General features: G+C 35.6%; 1 protein-coding gene across 6 annotated transcripts in view; it reads left to right on the plus strand.

Annotated features, from left to right (window-relative positions):
• SOX6 (SRY-box transcription factor 6) overlaps window positions 1–24,704 on the plus strand; it is a 322,923-nt gene that overhangs the window by 39,935 nt on the left and 258,284 nt on the right. For 4 of the 6 annotated variants that reach the window (XM_065682940.1, XM_065682945.1, XM_065682944.1 and 1 more), the window contains exon 1: window positions 16,300–16,552. The exons of 1 other annotated variant lie outside the window; for it this stretch is intronic. The gene's annotated coding sequence lies outside the window, so the exon portion shown is untranslated. Of the gene's footprint in view, window positions 1–16,299; window positions 16,553–19,386; window positions 19,398–24,704 lie in introns of those variants that run through there. One more of the 6 variants, XM_065682942.1, reaches the window with a different exon arrangement.

Consider the following 24,704-nt stretch of genomic DNA (forward strand, 5'->3'; position numbering starts at 1 on the left):
TGTTTAATATGGTTGTCACCGAAACCGTCATTTTATTAAACCAAAATGTTGCTAATCAGAATCCCATTTAATGCTGCTTCCGCTCTTTCAGATGCTATTGGCATATTTTTAACACAAAAAGAGTTATTGTTTGTATTAGGTATTCAAGTATTACTGATAATGACTCCCCAAACCATGAATTTTAAAAGGATGTATATATTTATATTTTATTTATTATTTATTGCTGTTAATGTGCATAAACTTGTGGGTGTGTCATATGTGCAAGGACATCTTCAGAACAAGGTTTTCTAGAACTTTCCTTTTTGAAGAAGTGAAAACTTGACTATAATTATATGACTTGGAGTGCCTGGTACTTAAAATCCACCAGCAAGCATCATATGGTTTTCTATATATAGAAGATATTCTATATATGTATCTATTATAATTGACAGTTCTAAGGACAAAACCAAGAAGCAGCTATGGACCTATACGATAATAGCTTATATTGTTTCATCCATGTATTAAGCTCGGACAGAGTATTATTGCTGTAGGGCTTTATTAATATTGTCGGTACTGAAACCTTTGAAGGAGTGAAAAGCACACGGGAAGAAATGCAGAGCTTGTTTTACGGTTTCTTCTTGTTTTCTGCTTAATGAAAGAGAAATTTCTGCGTGAACAGAATTAAATTCATGTGGGGAATTCTGCCTCTAAATCTTTCATTTCCAGACTCTTAATGTTTATTGTGGGTCTTTGGAAACAGTGTGGTTCATGATAACCTAGAGCCATGAAACATTGCTTCAAAAATTTCAGTTCTTTTGAGACTGTGTAGGTATTGAGGTGGTATTTCATAGAATGAATCTCTTCTATAACTTCACTTTGGAAAAAGCAGAAGTCTCTGGCAAATGATGCCTGTAGTTAGCTTTTTCCCTTCATCTTGGATAACTGAGGAAATAGAGGAGCTTTGCTGTACTAGAATGATTTTGCTTTATGGTGCTGTTTGTTTAATTAAATAAATACCAGTTATTTGGTAAAAAAAAATCTCCAATCTTCATATTAACATGATTTAAAGCAACTTAATTTCCACTGCAATATTGTTTTTAAATATCCAGTGTATTTCTTATCTTTTAGGTTTGGGTTTTTTTTTCTGGTACAGTATTTAGGTTTTCTTCTACAGTGTCCCCCTCCTTGAAGACATTCAAAACTTGACTGAATAAATGCTCGAGCAACCTGAACTTCTTGCGAGCTGGAGGCAGGAGCTGATGACCTCCAGAGCTTCCTGCCAACCTACATGATGCTGTGGGGCTTCACCACCTCTACCAAACTTCATGCACTGAATTGTTGAGTATAAGAGAACAAATGTCTATAGGTTGAATTAGAGAGCCAGGCTTTTAAAGTGAAGAGCCCTGATGTACTAAGTAGAAGAGGGCACATAGTATGTATTGCACATTTGAATTTTACTTTGAAATAAAATATTTTTCTTGCAATCACCTTTTGCTTAGAGTAAGCCTCACTTTTGGGATCTTACATGCTCAAGCAGGTACAGTTATGAAGTATTCTAGTTTCCTTATTTTATTAAAGAAAATAACAAAAACGTTTATATCCATGAATATTTTTAAGGGCTCCAAAGTTTAGAACTAGGATTTCTGCATGTTCTTTTTGGACCTGGAAATGATAACAGTTTCTTTAGCACTTCAAATAATCTGGGAGAGCAGAAAGCTACCCAAACCTGAAGCAGTTTTAATAGTACAAGTTGTTACCAATTAATCAATTTTCTCTGCATTATCTATTAGTTTTGATACTGACTGTAAGTAATATATTATGCATCTTTGAAAAAGTCTGTTATACTTTGATCTGAAAGTATTTTATTAACAGAGGCTATAAACCACAATGAGCGGCTCAGTTGTGGGTGGTTTTTTCATGCTTATTTTGATGATATAGCAGTATCTTGGGATGACATACTGTAGTGAGTGAGGATAAATATGTGTTGCCAAGGTCTAAACAGCAGCAATATGGAAGTAATTCAGCAGTCAGTTTCACTCAAAGTTTAAAATCTGTGCTGTATTAGAGGTATGCATAGAAGCTGTGTTAATTGCTAGCTTGTTTTCCATATGGTTCTGTTTTAATGGAGCACATTTGTTGCAGATGGTTGGAAAGTGGGTTGGACAGTGTCTAAACTGGCTATGACTAATTCATACAGTGATTATACTATACTTTAACAGTCTTCTTTGTAAACTTCTTTCATTCACACTTCCCTTGCCATTGAAATGTGGTCCAAGATAACTGAAAAGTATTCTTCCTATTTAAACTTGGCCTTAGAGAAGAGCAAGAGCATGGGGTGTGTAGTCATTTTTTCCCTGATTCAAATTCAAAACCACACCCCAAATTGGTTTCTTCAATGGGTTATCTCCATCATTATTATGGCTTGCTGAGTGTGTTTAGCTGAGGTAATGGACTCTAAGGAATGCCACTTGGAGAACTGAAGTGACCTTAACAAATGCTAAAACTGTCTGTCTTTGTTCACACCACAGTGCTTTCACCTCTTCATTGGTTTGCAACTGACTATAGCCATTTTGGATACTAATAGCCATTCCTTGTTGGCAAGTTTTAATAATGCTAACTCAGACTTGAGGACACTAAATACTTGCAGTATATGAATGCTTGCATTCACATAGTTGTTCATTATGTAAAACTGAAGGTACAAATGCAGCAACATGTGCAATATGTGGTATATCAGTTTAGTGATGACATGTATGATAAGAATCTTTCATCTCTTAGCCTGGTGTTTTAGCAGATCACCTATGAAATCATCCTAAATCCATAGAGGAAATTAAAATATGCAAGATTGTCCAGCACTGATGTAGTTGATTCTTATAATAGTTTATTTGGGTCTCTTATGACAAGCTTTGTATGACTGACTTTGCCTTTGGTGAAAACTACAGTGAATGTCATAGTCAAACTGTAGTTGATGGTTCTTAATAAGGAAAAAAAAAAGGGCACTACGCTTCAGTGGGTTTCTCTATCATTTTTACTGTTGTTTTCTCACATTGTCACTAAAATATTCTCTTTGTTATCTGAATGGGACATCTGCTGACTGGCCTAGCTCTCTTTACCTGATTGTGTGAAAAGACTTGGTTAAAACTGTTAGGCCTTGGAGGCCCAGTAACCTGTTAAGTGCTATAGAGCCTGAAAGACGTTATGTCCTTGGACTAACTTGTCTCTTCTACTTAAAGCTGTATGTGATAGATAAAACAACCTTTCATATGAAAGATTGGGGTAACTTGTGGACATGTTAATGAATAGCTGCATTTTTCTTACCCTAAGGTGTATAAAAAAGCATATGGAATAAGGTGTATTCTATAGTAGGGCAGAAAAATAAAACAAGCTAAACTTAAAAGAAAGTCTTTTTCTCTGGCTCTATCACAATCCTGCTCAACTGGGATTGATAATTTGTTTGAAAAGGTAGGAAATCCACTCTGCTGTAGCTAACAACATAGAATAATGCAGACCATTTGGTGGTTAGCACTAAGATGTCTAAACTATAGCTTTGATGCAATAATACTATAACTTGAAGATTTACCTAATTTAATTTTTTTCTCAAAGCTGTCCCCTGCCCTGCACTGCTGTTTGGCACAGTGATTTGTCTGCACTAGCTAAAGTTTAGTTTAAAACACATTTGCATTTGAGTGGTGTTTTTAGATTTTGATGGCTGCTAGTTCCTCTCTACAGAAGTAACCTTTTAAAATGTCAGTTTTAATGTACAAATTTTATGAGAATAAAAAGACTTTTAAAAATACTAATTTTAGACTCCTCTGCTGAGTTTCTAGTCATCTGCTGTTGTCTCAGGCGGAGTCTTGGAAAATTAAGTCAGTAGTCACTATAACAAAATGTATACTCTGGATTTCATGTGGACAAAAAAAGTTCCCTTTTAAATTCTTTTTCTATAACTGTTGCAAAATCGCCAAAGCAATCTTCTGTCTTTTCACTTGTTGATATTTACCCTTCCTCCTTCCTTCTTTCCATCTGCCCTTCTGTCTGTCTGCGTATAACGTGCTAGATTTCCTGCAGGAGAGAATTCCTTTCCTCTTAGGCGATAACTTCTCTCAGGGAGGACTAAGTAGGGTATATGTGATTGCATGTTGTGCTTTGTAACACAAAAACCTTACAAATTAGGTGTAAGGTTTATCAAATATTTCATGTAAAACATGGTTTTGGGAGTTTTTCCCTCTGAAGGTGACACAGTATTAAATTACTGTTAAAAGATCTGATATTTTTCTGTAATCTCAATTGCTCCAGCTTTTCCTGTAATTTGTCATATTGTCTTTGGTTGCTGTGTCATATACTCCATTACAGAGGTGACACTGAAATTCAAAAGGATTGGAAGCTTAATCTTCCCCCTACCTCCCCCTTTGCATTCCAGTGTCCCTTGTTCTAAATCAGAAAAGCAGCACTTGTTTTGGCTTCAGGGAGCTGTATGTTCAAGCTCACAGCTGGAGGTATGGTGCTGCAGTGATGGTCACCAGTGATGGGAAGGGAGAGTTTAATGAATTAAAAAAAACCACCCCAAACCAACAAAACCTCCACCACATAAAACCCCCTCGGGATTAAAGGCAAATGCTTCATTCTTTCCTCTCTCCAAGCTCTTGTATAAATTGTGCACACAGATGAAAGAATTGCAGAAGGGAATATGCTCGGATTTTGAATACCAACAAAAGAAATTTGGTTGTGATATTGCCACATATGGAAGTAGTGAGATTTTCTTTATTGTCTTTCAGTTATGTTTCCTAAAATTGTGTCTTTTTGGTTATTATTCTTTTCAAAGAAGTAGCAGAGCTAAGCCTTTTCATTTAATTGTAGTAAAATGTTGCCTTAAAGTGGAATAAAACATTATTTTTTTTTTACTAGTTCATATAGAAAAACATATAAATGTAATAATATTTTAGCTATAGTTTGTATAGATCTCTCCCATTTAAACGCTATGCAAATCTTTCGTACCACAGGGCAATCAACTGTGAGATGATAATGTGTGATATAGCAAGCATACACCATAAATTTGATAATCATACTTGTGAGTTCTTCATATTTCATACGAAGAATCGTGGTGAATAAAAATAGAGGAAAAAATATACGATGGAATTATAACTATCAGTGTGTAAAGGAAATAAGAAAAGATTACCTTGATCGTCTGTGCTTGCCTGTGCTAAAACTGTATGCTGGCCAGCTGAGTGCTGGTCAGATACTATGCTTTATAGTGGAATGTGGGGATATGATGGAATCAATTCCTTTCAGATGTGCTCCATTATTTTTGGAGTCCTATTATTTCCCTATGTATTCTGGCTGATGAAATAAGGAAAGGACCCTTTTAATGGGGGCAAAAGGAAACTTTACTGCTCAGCTTGTACATGTTATCCAGCTGGACTGATGGGCCACCGTTTACAGAAACATGGGTGGGAGGCTGTTTTAAAGGAAATGAAAAAAACATTTGTTTAACTGCATGGCAGCACAAATATTTTATCAAGTGAGGGCTGACTGCATTTCGTTATGACAAAAAGATATATGCTTGAGGGAGAAAAAATAAAGCAAAACACTATCTCTGTAGAATTTGAAATAATCACTCTCTACGTGATTATCTTAAGCCTCCCTTAAAATTTGTATTTTTAACTCTTTCAGTTTTATGTTTTATCCCTTTTCTAATTTGAAGTAGTCTGTCAGAAGGAAGTTTGACAATGTTTCCTATTAAATGAAGTTGCTAGGCAGACGTTCCCAGGGTTTTGCAGTGAGTCCCTGAGCTGTCCCCAAGCTATTGCAGTTCTCATTTTCCTCCCCTTAGTTCTGCTCCATCCTCTCTTACTGAGGCATCTGCTTCACGAGGCTGCTTACCTATGGCACCTGCTCTGTCCTTCACTTTGTGGTGTCCTCTTTCAGGTACCAGAGCAAAGAAATGGCTACATATTCCATCTGCGCTAAAGGGAGGCTTTGAGGAAAAGGCTGAGAACACAACCTAAGGATTTTGCTTATATTTACCTGTACATGTAGGTATATATTCCTACATAAATACCTATGCATACACACAGAATTATATGTGCATATATGTATATATAAAGGTTATATATATATGAAAAGTCAGTAAAGCTGTGGTTTCAAAACCCATTTGGGATAATCATATTTTTTATAAATGTTGGAGAAACCAGGTAGCTCTGCAGCTCATTCTCTGTGATTATCAGCAAGACATCTATAACCATGCTAAGTTAGCTTGGTGGAATGCTGAATTGATTACAAGAATTAAAAAAATTAGGTGCTTCAACTTATTTGCATTACTTTGCTTATTAAACTGCTTTAGTTCCCATCAGTGTGACGGAACTTTCAGCTGTGTCAGCAGTGCATATTTTGTAAAGATTAAATACACCCCAAAATCTTAATATATTACAAAAGGGACACATTTTCAAAATCTGTTACCCTAAGCTCCTTGAGAGTGAACTATAAATGAGTCTATATACTCTAGTTAAGGTATCCTCTTTTTAATAGGGTTATGTATTTTAACTCCACTCTTTCGAAGTGAAAAATTTAAAATCCTGATAATTATATGGGCAGAAGAAATGAGTGCTCAAGGATTTGGTGGTGCATACCATTAAACTGCAACAGGTATACCTTTGGAGGGATGTTTAATGTGTTAAAATTTGATAGATGGGGTTTTAAGAAGTGTAGTGAAAGTGCCTGCTAGCAGCACCTTCCAGGTCTGAAACACTGTGTGGCACAGCTCCAGAAAGATTTGTCAGCCTGAAAGCTGTTGCAGCTGGAGCTGGATTTTAGTCTGAACCTGGGAAAGATATGTACAGGATACAGCATGTAAACAAAGTGCACTCACTGTCCTGACTTGATTAATTTGTCTGTTCTGATCCACTTTATAACAAAACAATGCAGTGACATGGCTGGCTGATTGGATATTGAAAGCTCCAACTTAGAGAAGGCAAAAAAAAAAAAAAAAACAAAAACCCAACCCAGCCTGCCAGACCTTTATATTCTTTTGTTTGGTTTTCTTTTGTTTTGAAGTGGTACCTGTTTCAGACTGCTTAGAGACTGAGTTTCCCTCGTTTTCTCTTTTTATCAGCGTATCTCAAAGCAGTTTAGAAAGGTGATTTATAAAGGCTTTGTTTCTCCAGTTTTACATAGGGGTAAACCAAGGCATAAAAAAGATGATTAGCAGGCCAGGTACTGAGTCAAAAATAAGCCTTGCGGTTCTGTGTGCCCCTTTCATTAGGCAATACTGATTGGGGAATTTTGACTACTGGGAAAATTGTAAGTTGAATGGTGGAAGGTGTGTACTGAAGTATTTTTTTCAGGAGGTGCAGAACTTGACTACATGGCTATCCTTTGTGTGTGAGTATGATGCTGTAATTATATATGCATGATGCTTTTCTTCATTCTTGTGTTGGGCTCACCAAAAACCTGAAATCCCTCAAAAGTTACATTTGGCCCAATTTCTCTTGAAATCTAGCCTGTTTTTCTGAAGTGCGATGCAAGCCAAATTCGCATATATTCTTTTTACGTAATTGGGGTGAAATTTTCACATAATTTGTGCAAGCTACTTTTGCATGCTAGCATGCAAAAATTTTTTTTTTGAGATGCTCATTGAGTATATTATCTGCACTTGAAAATGTATAGGTAGTTTTTCTATTACATACAGTATGAAATAGTAGTTTATCAACTTAATTTCTGACACTCGGGATAAAATCAGTGATGAATTGCATAGATAAGTATTCTTTTGCAGAGGACAATTTAGGATATAATAGCCCCATCAGTTATTGAAATCAAGTGATAATAGCCAGAAGAGTGGAATTGACTACTTGTGTAATTTTTGTTCCATCATTTATCTAGTTTATCTTCAGGACTAAAAAATTAGCATATATGAAAATATGAAAACTCCAGTTGCAGTGAGAATTTAAGATGTTAGGTCAAAAGTTCAATGGTGTGTTCACAGGGGCAAGAGTTCCAAAACAAATAAGAAATTTATAAGGGATTTGAAAACTGGTTTGTACATTATATCACAAATCAGATGGGAATGAAGTTTTGGAATAGAATGGGATAACTAGGATTGCAAAAAGTTAAATAGTAATAAGAATTTCTAGTGGTGAATGTGGAAGTCCAATAAGTGACTTGAATTTAAATATGTAAGTTGCTGGATCCTGTAGTTCTTGGGGATGAAAAAGAGCAATCTTTTGGAAGCCCAAAGAGCAGAGAGCCTTGATTTCTCTCATCTGCTAGATATACGAAGCTATACATACAGTGATACCAGTCTGGACTGACCAGGTGGAATAGGATTTGGAGGACCTGTAGAGAAGAATGCACGGAAAAAAACTAAGATAGGTTGAGCATAATGGGGCAAACCAAAAGACCAGTTACCAGTGCTTGGGGATAAAAACTGTTCTTGTTTCATATACTTATGAAGGTAGAGAAAAATTGCTGTTCTGTATAATCAGTACTAGTGTTTGGGGGCACAAGGTGGTAATTTGAAGAACACGATTGAGTTCCATTGTATGACAGTTTTATGGGTTCCATTATGTATGTATAATTCTCTATATATAGTTCCATATTTGACAGGTTCATTAGTATAAATATAAATATAGCACACTAATCTGTGGGACTATAAATACACTTATAAGGAACCAAATTTCCTTTTTTTCATGTCTTTGGGTCAAATCTGTTTACATTATTGTGCATGACATCTCATTGACTTGATATTTCTTCCTAGAAATACAGTTTATTCTGCTATACATCAGTGCAGAACATATTGTGACTTTTGCTTGGGTTTGTGAAAGTGATGTTCAAAGAAATGAGAAAGTAGATTGTCTTTTCTGTGCTGTATTGGCCACCAGAGTTTCCAGGATCAACATGACAGAGTACTATAGTTACTCAGAGATGGACTGTAATGGGCACAGTTGAACTTGTAATGTATCAAAGCCCAGTCTGTGTCTTATTCTGCATCAAACCAGTATGATTGCTGAGTATTTGCCTGCTTTACTAGTGTTTCCACCATGCCATACCACTAGCTGCTGCTGTGACAGCCTGACTTTTGTTAGACTCCCACACTGAAAACTTAGATGTTGTTCTTTTACATGTATTTCTATGTACTACACGGGTATTCAACAAAACCCACAGGTCATGAAGTACTGTATTTGTGTAAGCAGTGATTGTTCTAATACTGGCTGTATATAGACTGTACCTAGATAGCTCTCTAGGTGGTAAATGTGAAATGATGCAGATAATTTGCTATCTAAGCAGCTCTGATCATAAAGCACGAATTCACGTTCTGTGTAGGATACTAATGCAGATTTTATTACTTGTTCACTAAAGGAGCATTGGCATATTTAATATATTTTAAGGAACAATTAGAACTTTTGGGAAACTGTGTATTTGCATTGCAAATATCAATCAAGTAGCCATCGAAAGATGTCTCTCCAAACATAGTGTGTGCACAGTCACAAATGAAAATATTGTGAGTTTCCTGACTGTGAGTTGTAAAGGGTAGAGACATCTATCACTGCACAAAGTCTGTTTGTCATTAGATGTTAACTTTTATTTATTTTATTTTATTTTATTTCATTTTAATTTTATTTTTTTAGAAATAAACTTAGCAGTGTGTTTTCTGTCTCGCAGAGGTGGTTTTATTCAGGAAAAAATAACAACTAATAGGCAGCCAAGAAACAGTAGTGGATGATATGCGTATCTGTGAAGATAGGTTCTCGTATCTTAAGATGTGATGATCTTGGCAGAACAGAAATTAAGTTTAAACCAATAAATAAATAGTAATACTGGCTGATGACAGTGATATCTCGAAGTTGTAGAAGACTATTGTGAAATTCAGCATGTTTTTTAACCAGGTAAAATATTACTATGTAGTTCATTTTATTAACATTTTGTTTACCAGAATTTAGCACCTTTTGAGCAGCTCAGGTGTTTGGGTGAATTGAAATTACTGTCTTTGCAAATAAGTGTATTTTCCTTTTTATGTAGGTCATTTCAGTGACTTACATATAGTAGTGTTACTGTTTTCAAGGGCAAGTTGGCAATTTTTTTCAGGATTGGGACTGTGTTGTGAGGTAGTACAGTGGCAACAGTGTAATCTGACCTGTAATGTGTAAAATAGAGACAAGCAATACAGACCATTGACACACAGGTTTGAGATGAAACTACACTTTATATACTATAATTTATATATTATATATTATATACTTTATGTATATTATGTATATACTTATGTATATTATATACTATATGTATTATGTACTTTATATATTATAATTGGCTTAACTTTGCTGGTTTATAATTTATCTGGAGAAGGATTGAATTATGCTTTCCATTGAGTAGTGGTTTGGGGGGTGTTGGGATTTGGAATCCCACAGTACCTTGTCTCTGGACTGATAAATGTTTAAGTAAAACATAATGCAATAAGGGATTCAAAATGATTGAAAATCTTTCTTGCAGTCATTTTTGTCCCTTACTGGTCAATTAGGGATCATGATCACTTCAAAGGGGGGAGACTTCTGTGAATGAGCAGACGTGGAAGATAGCACAGCTTTTCAACATCTCATCCAACTTCCTACTGCTGTGACCTAGGAAGAGCGCTGTCAAGCTGTGCTGGTATGTCTGGAGGGATCTTTGTGGCAGAGACATCAAGTTACAGAGAAAGCCTTTTTTTCCCTTATCTGTTGCTAAAAAATAGGTCAAGTGGGGTTAATCTTGACTGCCCAGCTAATTATTCTGGACTTGTTAGGAAGGTATTCTTTGCAGTGCTGAACAGCAGCCTCTGCTGCTGTTGTTTGGATCCAACATTCATATCGTCAGCAAGGTTTTGCTTCTTCGTTGATATCACATGGTGTGCCTCTGAGTACTGTGTGACATTTCAGCTTGCCAGAGATGTGGATTCTCTGACTGCAGAAGGACTGGGTCTGTATGCAGTGTTCGTGCTGCAAAAGACTAATGAATATTGTTGCAGGTACGATTTCAAAAAAAAGAAGGCACTTTTGTTACATTTTGTCACTGGGAAATCTTGCGTGAGTTGAGTAAGTTTGCTAAAACACATGTATTCAAAAAAGCAGACCTTCAAGTACCACGGGGTTTACAAAAATGTTTTCTATTTGGTTTGAGGCTTTGAAGTCACATTATCAGTCTTTCTCCTGTAACATATTTTAAGAAAATATCACAAGACTTGTGGAAAAGTTTTGAGCTTTAGCAGCTCTAGCTTAATATAGTGTGTTCAATAAACTTGTGATGAATGGTGAACTAGGAAAGGGCAAAAATATACCTGTGTTTGGGGTCTTTTAATGCATTATTGCCTTGTAAACAAAGCACAGAAGCAGAATCACAGCAAGCTGGAGCTGGCTCTTCTGAGATGTACAGAAGTGTATCTGTAGTTTCTGTCTGAGAGAGTAAGAATTTTCCGTTCTGTGCTTTTCTCTGTGCCTGGTCCAAGTGCCACCTGGCCCATGGTAGTTTTAAATGTTTTTTTCTTTCCCTACAGTGCCTGAATGGGCACAGATTTCTTTCCAGTTAACATACAACAATCTCATGTTGACTACTGAACTCTGATCTTTGGCTGGATGCATGCTTGTTTCTTTTAAGCACATGTGGTGCGGAGTAGACCTGGAGTTGGATAATTCATAAGAGCTGGGTATTATTATCCTTATTACTACTACTTGAAAGGGTCTGTATTATTTTGCACAGCAGTGTGGTCACCTGGCAGCAGGTCATTAGCATTTTAGGTTTTTTTCCTTCATAACAATGCACAACATGCTAATTAGAGGGTTTTGAAAGCTAAGCAACCTGTTTTAAAATCAGACATTTTAATTTGCAGCTTTAATGGCTGTATTATAATAACTGGCTTGTCTTGAGAAAGAGGGGGAGAGAAGCACTTCTCATGTTCCAGTAGCAAGGCCCAATATAACAGAGGCTGACAAAATTAAAAACCTCATAATTTGACCTTTGCCTGGGATAAAAGGCTGTTTCATAACAATTTCCTTTTGTTCTTTGTTTAAGCCATTACTCCAAAAGGAGCCTCCGATTAATCTAAGTAAATGCATCATTACAGTCCTAATCCATGTCCTTCTGTCAGTGTCTGTTTTAATTAAATAAGAAACACTAGCAGAAAGATATCACGCACAAAGCTGTGATTGGAGAAAGAGGGTTGTTTGATCAGAGTGAGATTAAAAAAGGCTTTACTGTTTTGTCCTTTTGCTCTAGATGCCATAATGTAGGTTAAAGGAAGAAAACTTGCCTAATAGTTTAGCACATTGCTTCCCATTATGTTATCAAAATAACCAGATTTACCAATGAAACTGTCCCAGACATCCAATTAATTATATACAGAACATTGACAGACAAGTGGTATGGCAACTTGGTTTAAATAATTTGACACATTAATGTGTTTGGGACTCTATACACAGTTGGTCAGAACCGGAAATTGTATTCAAGTTGCAGGTTTTTTATATTAAATCAAGCATTGAGTAAAACTATTAATGATTTTAGGTACTTCTTTCTTTTAGTACTTGTGGCTCAGAAATTGTAAACCTGATCTGTTGCAAGCCTCTGATTTTTTTAAAGTATTTTTATTTCTCACAAAATCAGGGTCATTATTTTAAAGTGATGAAGAATCCGTTTCATAAATGTTGTAACATCTAGCTAGTTAATACTGCTAAAGCAATACATATGTAAGAGACTCTTCCTCAAGGTAGTGTTTCAAGATCCCCGTGGCGAGGGTTTTCTCCCATATCCAGGCCATTATTTGATGTAATGAAAAGAGAAAGTGTGCAACACAGAGATTGTTAATTAATTTAGCTTAACAAGATGAAGATAAATGAAGCAAAGCATAGATTGAATGAAGCAAGAGGTCTTATTTACAATTTAATACTTCTTTATGTTAGGCATTTTTCAATTTACAAAAGAAAAGACACCAAGTTTAAAGAAAATGTGTTGTGTTAATACGTGCAAGACAGCTTGACATTATGCAAGCAGTTCTAAGGGCTGCTGGAAATACCTTTTGGGTTAACCTTTAACTTTTAAGGTTTTTCCTTTCTTTCCTTTTCACATTTTTTTTCCCATTTTGATTTACAATATGTTGATAAGAATAAGAAAAATTTAAAAATTAAACTTTTTGCCATTGAACTAAATAGCAAGGTGCCAATGGGCCCAGATTCTCTTGTTTCTGATTGTTTATATTAACATAGAGTCATAGCCCTGTTTTGAGCAATTTGTATGCAGAAAGATGCATCAAGAGAGGTAACTGTACAAAATACAATAAAACACAATTTTAATTTAATTAAAACAGTGTAAAAATAAAGTGTAAATCTGTTATTGCTTGTATGTTTGCAATTGCAAGGAAAGCTAAGAAGGGAATCTGAGACAGTGTTAATTAACAATGATTCGATATAATAAAACTATGCTTTTTCATATAGGAGGATATTTTTTTTTCTTAAGATCATGTTAATCTTAAACATTTTGTGAAAAGCTGTATATTTTAATGTCAGGTAACACCGCTTTGCAAGTTTCTAAGATATTCCAGAGATTTTAGGCATCTCTTCCCCCCAGACTATCCAAAGCTAACAGTAAGCTACAGTTTATATCAACTGAGTCACTACATCTCAAGGTGTATTAGCTTTCAAACTACAAAGCTTAGGGTATAATTCTATAGAAGAAGTGAAGAAAAAATAAAGTACGTAATTTTTAATATCTAGCCAACTAACCAACAGTCCTGTGTTGTGACTGACTTAGGCCCACCTTTATCATTTTGATCTAAACCCAGAATTCTAAATTATTACCAATTATATTGTCTTTTTTTTTCTTTATTTTTTTAAATAAAACATCTTCCTTTTTACAGATGAATTAGGTCTGTCCACTATTTGACCTTCCGTCATTATTTCTGTCTGCAAAGGAAGTGCCTGCCTTCCTTTTGCAGTAGCTAGACAGCAGAGTGTTATCTAGTGTCACTACAGGCAGTGGTCTCTACAAATAGCATTATTATGGTCCCTATGTTTTTATCTTGGGGGTCATGAACAAATCAATGCAACTGCTTCTAAAGATTTCAATAAATAGGACTTTTTATCCAGACAATTGCCTTTTATATTACTTTTAAACAAAACTACTAGTCCATCAAGAGTTTCAAAAGGAAAACAATTCTACAGAGTGCTGGTATGGCAGCACAGACCAATCATTATGGCACCCATTCTCCAGTCCTTTATTTTTCAAGTCCACAACAATAGGTTGTTGATTCAATGGACAAGACCAGAACAATTAAGTTCTCTGTTTAGCAGCAGTGCAGCATTTTAATGCCCTCCTCTAATAATGGTCTCATTATTGTTATTCTAAGACTGGGCCTCAGAAGGAGGAATATTTGCTGGAGGTACGTCATTATTTTGCAAATTTCGATTAGCTCATCATGTTGTCTGTACTGTGAAAATCGTAGCTAATTAGGGCAGTCAGTTAGACTACCAGCTTTTGAGCTTATGAGTTAAAAGGTAGCACACTTGATAGGCCAATGATGTGAAAAAGGTGGTAAAAAGGGGGATTAGAGCTGTTGCCTTAGTAACTCTAACTTCCATCTGTGCCGGAACAATGGACCTGTGTTTCTCCCCCACCTTGGTGTAAAAATTGGTTTTGTTTAGAAAGGACAGGGCTTTTTATGACAATCTGGAATTCAGCCTAACGGGTATAGTTTTAGTTGTTAGGAGAGACCATTGGAGGATAGGAAAGATGAAAGGTCATTGTCTCTGTAACAATAGTGGATTGTTCTGTCCCATTATTTCCAGCCAACCACTCAGTCAGGTGATAGAAGAGATACCACTGGTTTAGTCAGGTGGAACAGGAGAAAAAGATAATGCACCTTTTAAAGAACAAAAGATAATTTGCCTTTATTAAACAAAGTTGCACTTACTTGTGACCATCCTCTGAAAGGGGTTGTTTACTGACTTACTGTTCCAGCCTCCTTTGTTCAGCACTGCCTCTGTAGGCCATCACATCTCTGGGAAGCAATCCAACCTGTTAGAAAATGTTGCTTAAGCTTTCTTCCCATGAAGAGGAGACCCCAGGAGTACCACTGATGTGATGCCCAACAATAAATTTAGTTGCTGTAGCTTTCTCACATTCTTGGTGTTCTTAAAAGGTTTTCCTTCAAATACATACACAATAAAATTAACTATCAATCAATATGAAATAAATTTGCTTCAGCACTTCACAGCATTTTATTATAACCTCTACAGCACATATTATAGAAAGTTTACAGCAAACTGTATTAGGTGCTACTGAAGTGAGAGAGCAGTAGACAGGGAGCAGAGACCTATGGTTGTGTAAAAATGAATTTGCTATAGGACTACTGTTATGCAGAGGGAAATAGTCTCTTCTGTGCTATACAGTAACTTTTGGAGACTCTGTCTCTTTGTCTAAGGGAAAAACAAAAGTACTGCAGTAGTATCTAATAAAACAGCTGTAGCAAAATTTATCAGGAAAGCCCTGAGTCACTGTCTTCCAGAAGAAAAAAAAAAAAAAAAAGAAAAAAACAGAGAAAAAAAAAAAGACTTTCTTATGATTACTCCATTTTGCAGCACTATGCCTCAGTCATCTATGCAATAAGTTTTTTTTCCCAGTCACCGCACTTCCCAAGGTCCAACTTATATCCCCCAAACAAAGACTAGTTTCTTCAGGTCAGGATTTCCAGGATGTTTCACCCTCCTATACTAGATCTCTAGACCTCTTTAGAGGGCTGGCTTTATAATCTTTTTACTCATTTCACAACAGAGCTGCCAAAATGTTTTGAATTCTGATGAAACTGATAAAATGGATGCAGTTTTCTACTACTAACTTCAAAATAAAAAATTACATATAATTGTTAGGTATCCCGTCTTAACCTGTTTTGACCTTATTTGAACTCCCCTTTTTAGCTATTCTGGGCCTCTCTTATCTCATTTTTACTCCTGGCCACTCTTGCTCTTGCTTTCTGACTACACAGATGGACAGCCTTGCACTAACTGATAACTGCGGCAATTTCTCGGCACACTATTCAGTAATAAAAGATGTTATAACGCATGCCTGCTGAATTCTGAAAATATTTAAACACACACCGAAGATGAGAGGTTGAGCAGTAGCTTCATGGGAGTATGCTGTCCTATGAGCCATTGGAGTTTACAGCTTTCAGTTTGTTGACGCATTAGTTTACTGGCTCCTAGGTTTAGTAAGTAGAGTTTTTAAGAGAGAGAAAGTAGTCTTTTAACCATTTATGAGCTTTTAGCATTTTAAGATAATCTATTCTTCAACTTTCTCTTTAGATTTCTAATTAATTGTCATGTATGTACTTCATATGTTCATACGTTCATTTTGTTATTTTTGCATTAAAATGAACTGAACATTGGAGGCTGCTTAGTTCAAAATGGGAGCCCTGCAAAGGGTTAACCAGCAGAGAATTACAAATGAACTATCAGGAAAGTTGATTATTAATCCAGCAAGAGAGAAAATATCCTTCCAGTTAGCAAGAATTAGTACCTGAAGAACTGATAATATTGTTCAGGCTGTCGGTGTGGAATGGCAAAGTCAGGTAAGCTAGACATCCTCTCAAAGAAATAAGTCTTTTCTTTCTGTTTTGTTTTTGGTTTTATTTGTTTTTTGGTTTTTTGTTGTTTGTTTTTTTTTTGTTTTTTTTTTTTTTTGTAAAAGAGCTTAGTTTTAAAAGAATCTTTGGATTTACTTAAAACTATCTGCAAACGAAACAGCATATGCTGTTCCTCAGTTTCCTCAAATGAATGAAAGAAAGGAAAACTGCTTTAACTTTGGTAAGAAGATATATTTCTAAGCTAGGAAGTGTATGTAGCAGTGAAATATCTCAACAACTTTTTACTTGTTTGTGGTTATGTGTGAGAACTGATGGCAAAACCTGAAGAGTTCTTTGCAATTACAACCTAATATAGTAAGTAAGTCTGTCTTTAATTGTGCCTGAGCATATGTGGAGGTTTGCAGACACTTTTATGTTGCTGAGCTCTTTCATTCAGAGTTATTAGACTTCAGTTTTCACACTGTATGAATGATTTATTCAAGTTTGTTTTGATATTGTGGACACATTTGTGTTCATTAAAAAACTTTTTTTGGTGGGGTTTCAAAAGTCTGTGATCTGGGGTTAGAAGGAAATGGATGTTTGGTAAACATACCACTGTGTTTATACAGAGAAATGCAAACCAAACCATTAGATCAGTTGAACATAATCTTCTTATAATTTTGGTAATTTTCTGAAGACTCAAAGCTCTTTTCTTAGGGTAAACTTTCAAATTTATCTGTTATATTTGTGCTGCTGACACTAATCAATAGGTGTGACAAACATATTTTTTCAATTTAGTCTTCACTATTTAGTTTATGATATGATGTGTGTAAAATCTTAACTAGTGGCCTAATGCTGTAGAAATTAGGAAGTCTGTATACAGTATTTAATGACTTTCCCTAAGTTGTGTGCTGTTACTGAAATTAGCAGCATTTAAATAAAAAATCCTGATTTGCTTGTAGAATGGAATTCAATATGCATATGATGTTACTACAGTACCTGTCTTGGTGAAAAGGAGTTTACTTTCTCCAGATTTTTTTGCTTATATCTATGAAATAGCCTGAAAGCTACATAAAAGGGACTGTGGTGTTACAAGTATGAAAATAGTGATAAAAACTGAAAGCAATCCAAATCCAAAGGCTGAGCCCCTGTAGCAATTTAGTTCTATGTAGTAGCATTTCACGAGCCATACAGAAAGGAAGAAACCTTTTGATTTTGAGAATGGGATTAAGATACAGCCTGTGGGCAAAGGAGAAATAGAAAGGAGGGAAGCAGAGGCAGTGAGGAAAGTGAAACAGAGAAGTGGCATTTGTCTGACAGGCTTCATTGTCTTGTGTGTGACTTTGGCCTACTGGAGGAGTGAGACAGCTGGTGGCCAATTTTTCTGAAGGGCGGCTCATCATGTTAGAGTAAATTAAAATCCTAGAATTTGCTGATGATGTAGCTAACAGGGCAACAAATGGTGGGATTTTGGAAGCTGTGCTGAATATTCATATATACAGAGAGGCAAATAACTTCTTGTGGCATATTTTATCTGAGTATTTGAAAGAGAATGGGGTCCACACAAATAAGCTGCTTTGTCTGAATTTGAACACCAGCATCTAGGAAATATATAAAGAGCAAGAAAACTAATGATGAAAAAATTATCACACAGGAAATGATATACGTAGAAAAAAAGATTGTAATTAGTGGAGGAAAGTAAGAAACTGATTAGAGAAATGAAATTTCCCAGATGTTTAAGGAAAAAATGAAAGTTAAATTAGATAAGCTCTTTTAACTAGTATTGGAGGATAATGCTCGCTTCAGAATGGGAAAGCTAAACTTAAAATTAGAAAAGAGCTGGCAACTTGAGTTTAGCTTAACTGTTTTCCTGCACGAGTGACTCTTTGGAATGCTCTGCTTGCAACATCATCAGTGTAGTGCTGTTGGGGGAAAAAAGAAACCCAACAAAATGAAACTCACTGTACTCTTATTTGGAATGATTAAGGCAATTGTATTGCTTCTGTGTGTATTAACCCAGAAATTAGATGAATTGTTTAGATTTTGAAGTAGTATGTCAGGATTTCTTGTATTTTGTATGTATATGTAGTTGACATCTGAGCTCTCTGGTTCGACAGACAGACTTCAACAACCATATTAAAATATATTGTAAGTATTAGCTTCTGGCAGAATCCTAAATTATCAAACTACCTGCAACTGAAAAGAAACAGCCTTGAGCCCCCCAACTGTAAGCCAGTATAAATTAGCTGGTTTTTGATTATTATAATTTAAATTAACTGTGATAAAAAGACTATTCTTACATAAAAAAATGTAAATAAAACATATCAAGAAGAAACTGTCTTTTTTGAGCTCATTACAGTGACTCATTTCAAATTCAACAAGTCATAGTGGAACCCATGAAAAATGTCCCTCTGCAAGTCAGTTCAGCATGGCTCTACAGCTGACATGATCCTTGCTTTTGTGTCAGTTTTAGCTTCTCACTTGTGTGTTTAAAAAAAAAAAAGGGTGGGGGAAGGAAGAAAAAGTTGTATGTGTCTGGGGTAGATTGATAAGAACATCATCTGATTTAGTGGAACTAGTTTGACTGAGTGGGGCTTTTATGTCAAGTGAAACAGTTGCGTTTTCTTCAACACAGTCTCCCAGCCTTTGTAGTTCAAAGCCTGTTTAAAGGCTTAAGGTTGGGGAGTGATGAATTTCCAGAGGTCTCTGATAAACTAGACATATATCTGGAAATATCTGCAGTTTAGGGGAGGCTCCTGGAGCAGTCAGCCTGCAACAGGCGAGCCGTTCCTCTCCTTACATGGTTGGGACAGCAAGATGCAACGATGGGAGGGGCGGAGAACAAATATCTGTAAGTTGGTTGATTCTCTTCTTTATGAAAACCTGGTGGTGGCCAGAAAGAAGCTTGTCTACAGAAGCAGATGGCCAAAGCAAAGGTTGGGCCAGGTTATTTTTGTTCCTTGGACCACACCTTGTCTGTGATGACAGTACTGGAGAGAGAATGTGTTCCAGCTCATTAGGAGCTCAGTGAGGCTATATGGATAACACTAAAGTATTTTATAAGATTCAGTGTAAAGTTGTATAGTTCAAGGAAGCTCATGTCTTATTAGCTATGGTTAAGGTCAGTTATCCACACAATGAGGGAGAAACTCTTTCATAAACAAGTAGATAAATATGGTGCAGCTGGTGCTTAGCTGTGCTTCAGGCTGTTAGACTGCCGAAAGAGCTCATGAGCAACTGTGGCCTTTACAGAGTCCTTATGGAACATCAGCAGCTTAGAGTGGTCAGATGTAGAATTACAAGGTTGTGTCCTGAAAAAAGAATAAATCCAGGGCAAATTCATGACTTTTCATATAGGTACCTATCTCTACAAGATATTAAAGAGAGAATATAGAAACATTAGAACTCCCCTAGAAGAAAATAAATTGTAAAATGTTTGAACTAAAAAAAACTAAACCAAAAAACTACCTAGTCTAAATACCTGAATAAAACAGGCCTAGTGGCTTGTGGGGTTTGGTTTCTGCACAAGCTGCTAAGTGTTCCATGTTTTTCAGAAATGCCAGTTAGGTACATAGGTATTTATTACCTCTCGATCTGTGTCTGATAACATAGAGAGAAACCTCGTAAGACTTTGTTTTGCCTTTAGAACTAGCATTTTTACTGTCTTGTGAAAAATAATTGTATTTTAAACAGCTGCAACGAGAGAAGAGCTTGAAGAGTTAATTGAATCATGTGCTGCTAGAGGAAAACACTTTCTTTCTTTTTTTTCCTCATCAGAAGTAGGAGTTACATGTGTTCATTATTACACCCAACATATTCCAATAGTATTTTTTAAAAGACGTCCTCATGAAGCAGTGTATTTCTTGAAGACCCATTACTTTATTTTCAGCTACTAAATCCTGGAGCAATCAAGAGTGTCATTTTTCGCCATCTGAATACGGTTCTGTGGTAGTAGTGGATGATAATACATAACATCCACAGAACTGTAAAATGTAATCCCCTGACTGTCTTTACTACATAGGGTTTGGTTGTATTTTTATAGCTGCTAGAGGAGAATCTGTTGGTGTTTCTTCCAAAGATAGTACAAATAAGTATTTGTGCAGTTATTGTTCCAGGTGCTTTAGAACAAATATTTTAATTGTAGTAAAAACTCCCACACAAAATCAACCAAGCAAAGCCTACAGCAACTTTGCTCTAAATGTATTCACCCAAGTTTGTGAGAGTCAAAAGACTGTGGATTGACTGTTGTCCCACAGATGAGTCTGTTTTACTAAGCAGAGTGATGAGATGGTGATGTGCAGGTATTTGATGTAGGAGGCAAACAGTGGTGTCCAAAATAGAGTGGAGATTTGTCAGGTGCCTCTGCTTAAATAGGTCAAACCAATGAAACTTCCTTGCTCTAGGAGAAGGCCAAAGCTGCGCACTTCAGCAGCAGCTATCGTGCACAGATGCCACTACTACTCCATGGCATCCTTTTGGCCTTTCCACCTCTGAACAGGGATGGATAATGTAAACAGTATGTAACAGTTTGTCTGTCATGCAGTAGTTTATGTGACTGTGCAACTTTCCTGTCATTTTACTATTTAAACCTTAGTGAGAATTGAAGTGGGCAAGTCCTAACTGTTTATGTTAACTTTTTTCAAAACAGAGTTTTCATCTTGACCTTACTTATTTAATTCCAATTCAGACATTTGTTCTGCTTCCCTATTAACTTGGATTTTAAAAAAACAGTATGTATAAGCATGCATCCCAATTTTTCCATGAAAAAAATTGAGCTAAATCACAAATATCTTTGTTCTTGCTTTACTGGGGTAAGCTTTTAGCGTTTATTGAGGCAATATATATGGTTTACTAGTGTTTATGCTGAATCTTTCTTGCCTGTGATTTTTCATAGACTGCTTTTTCTTTGAAAGCAGTATTTTTAGTGTGTTTTTGATTATTCTTTCTTTTCTTTACTTTTCCCATCAGTTGTAGTCCATTTAATGCTATCATCACATTACAGAGCACGGTTTTGAGGGAAAACAAAGTAGCTGCTAGTGACCCCGTGACAACTGGTAAACCTGATTACTAATCTAGAGTGTTGTTTAATGAAAAAGCCAAAGAAAACCCTGCAGGAGAGAAACATTGTTTTGTTTTAAATTGCTGTATAGGAAGGGAACTGCTGTGTTATAAGAAAGAGAATAATAAGCCTCCCTTGCTTGTCAGGATTCCGATCCAGGCATTCAGTGCATACTTGCCTAGACTTCCTATTTCAAAAAAAGAGCGAAGTTTTTGAATTGATGTCAAAGTCAACTACAACAATAATCAGTGATAGCAGCCTTTTGCTTCCAAGAAGATCAGATTCTGCTTTGAGCTATTGTGATATAGTTCTGAAGTTAGTGTATGGGTTAATTAGGGTTATTCTCTCCTGCACCCTACAGATGTGACATATATTCCAGAATTACTATGCCTTCTATCTTCTGCTGTCTGCTTTTAGCTGTTTGTAGCAAGCAAAAAAAGAGCAAGAAGTGACTATTTCATGTGCTATTATCAATAATAATTTCTGCATTGCACGAGAAATGTTATTTTCCCATTTTCCCAAAGTTGATGTTTTCAGAGAATAAATTAGAAAGGAAGCTTGGTGCCAGAAAATAAATTATAGAACCTTTTTCTGATTTTTTTTTGCGCTATTGCATTATTAGCCTTTAAGGATACAATCAACATACCTTAGGTGGTAGATGATCATAGAAGTCACAGAAGCAAAATTGCTGACACACTTTCAGTAGTGTAGAGGCATATTTAAGGAGAATGATACTTTATTTCACCTTTACTAGTGAAACATAACTAATATTTAGCAGAATTTCAATTAATCAGTCATAATATTCTGGTTTTACTTCTGCAGCTCCAGCAGTGCAGCAACTGTTTTAGTTTAAGTAATGTCTGTATGCCTGAATACATCTTCATAAATTATTGAAAGCATGCAAAAAAGGTTGACTGATACCAGCCAAGTCTAGAGAGACTGAACCGCACAGAAAGTAATTGAAAGAAAAAATAAAATTTGTTATTAAAAGATAGATTGCTTCATGAACCCATACTGTGTTTTTTAGGCCCAGAATAGGAAGTGATCCATGCTTTAGAAAATTTGTGATGCAACTATTGCGATCTTGCAATATGATACAATGCATAAGTTATTGTAGTCCTTGTTAGTAACAATTAGTGAATTCCTTCCATATTATGTATATGTGTGTCTTCCTAAACAACATGTGCAGGTTATAGGTATTTTTATCCGCATATTTACGTACATGTATTTGTAAGTGTAGTCACAAACACATACAAGTCCATTTTGTCTGTTAGATGTATTTCTGCATATGCAAATATGTATGTGTATTTGCATATATGAACACAAACACACACATGCATCTGATGGTCATTTATGTATATGTGCATAGTCATGCCCTATATAATTATCATATTAATATTAGTCACGAAGCTTCACACTTCTTTATAGTTATTGTCCTAATATATCGTTCTACTTTCAGAGATGATGTTCTAGAATTTAGAGGAATAATACAATATAAGCAAAAATATTGAGAATTAGTTAATAAAATCAGTAGTGGATTAGAATGCTTATGATTCTTCCAGGCTGATGTTAGCAGTTTTATTTACGAAATGCATGGTTCAGTTCTAGGATAGCAATGGATCTGTAAGCATTCCAGTGTTCCACCTTGTACTGTCAGGGATTCTAATATTAAACAGATAGAGAATTAGACATTGTGCATGTTTACTTACTACCTAAGATATTTATAACTTACAATATTTATAAAATTGCTTTTATACATTATAGAAATCCTATCAATATTCTTTGCCAATTTGTTTGGTTTTTTTTCAAGGGCTTCAAGGGAAAAGGCGTAAGAAAATCAGTTTCTTGGCAGTAGCTCTAGTAGTACCATGCTCAGGATCTTGATAAATCTCACCATGATGGACTGGTGCCCCGAATTTATGTGGTAGTCTAGAACATAATTCCTTTTCTCCTTGTTTCTGTGCCTTCTCCTGTAGAATACCATAATATTTTGAAGTGATGTTATATTGTGAAAACTGAAAATAAACCTAACCAAAATAGCTTTCTCGTGCTTAGCTAGCTTTTTATTTTTTTTTTTTAATGCTAGCAAGGAATTTATTTTTTTTATGGCTTTTATCTATAAATGTTTCATACAAGAGTAAACAAGTATTAACTCTGTTTTCTAGTATTAATCTTTGCTGATCAAGCCTCTTTAGTTAGGAGTGTTATCACTTTTCTGTCAAATAAAAGATAATAAAGTACACATACTTTACAGCTTGAACATATATAAAATATTTTCTTAGACCCTTGAAGTCAGTGGATAGGTGATCAACCCGAAAGTCACTTCTTTTTGTTTATATTCTGAGTGACTTTTCTGATATGTATTTGCTCGTACATTTTTTAAAAGTCTTAGATCAGATGGCTCTTAAGTAACCTCTATCAGTCCGTAATCACACAGAGAAATATAGTTGAGAATTTAGAGAAATGTCATCCTTTGTTAAGCAATTATTTTATATTAGTGTTTAGAAGAACATTTGGAGGTCAAAAATCATGCAACAAAAAGCATTCTAGAATTTACATCATATGTCAGCTGTTGATGAGTATAAGATGCAATATAGAAATATAGAATGAAGAACCTAAATGTACACATTTAATTCTCAGGAAATTTTATCTATATAGGAGAAGAAGATCTAAGAGTGTGGATAACAGTGAGACTCATGTTTGCCATTGATTACACCATTTGCCTTATAACAGAAACTAACTTTGGGGCAAACTACCAAATGGTGGCTTTTTGATGTAGCAAATTTCACTCTCCCAAGCTAACTTTTTAAGCTGTAAGTTTTACACTGTGGTATATATACTTACTTAATACTGTTTTTTATGCAGAGACTAAGACTTTACACATATTTTATTACAGTGCCCTAAGGCAGAACCCTCCTTTTTTTCTGATCAGTATATTCTGCACTTTTTCCCTTCTTGTTCTTGCTACTCTAAGCAAGCAATAAACTAAAGTGTATGGCTCTTCCCCCTCCCCCCCCCCCCCCCCCCCCCAGAGTTGTTGCTATAAAAACCCCCTTACCTTAATGCATCAGTATTTTAAATGACGTTGCCGTTGATGGC

Source organism: Lathamus discolor, chromosome 6 (assembly GCF_037157495.1).
Source record: "Lathamus discolor isolate bLatDis1 chromosome 6, bLatDis1.hap1, whole genome shotgun sequence".
Classification (NCBI taxonomy): Eukaryota; Metazoa; Chordata; class Aves; order Psittaciformes; family Psittacidae; genus Lathamus; species Lathamus discolor.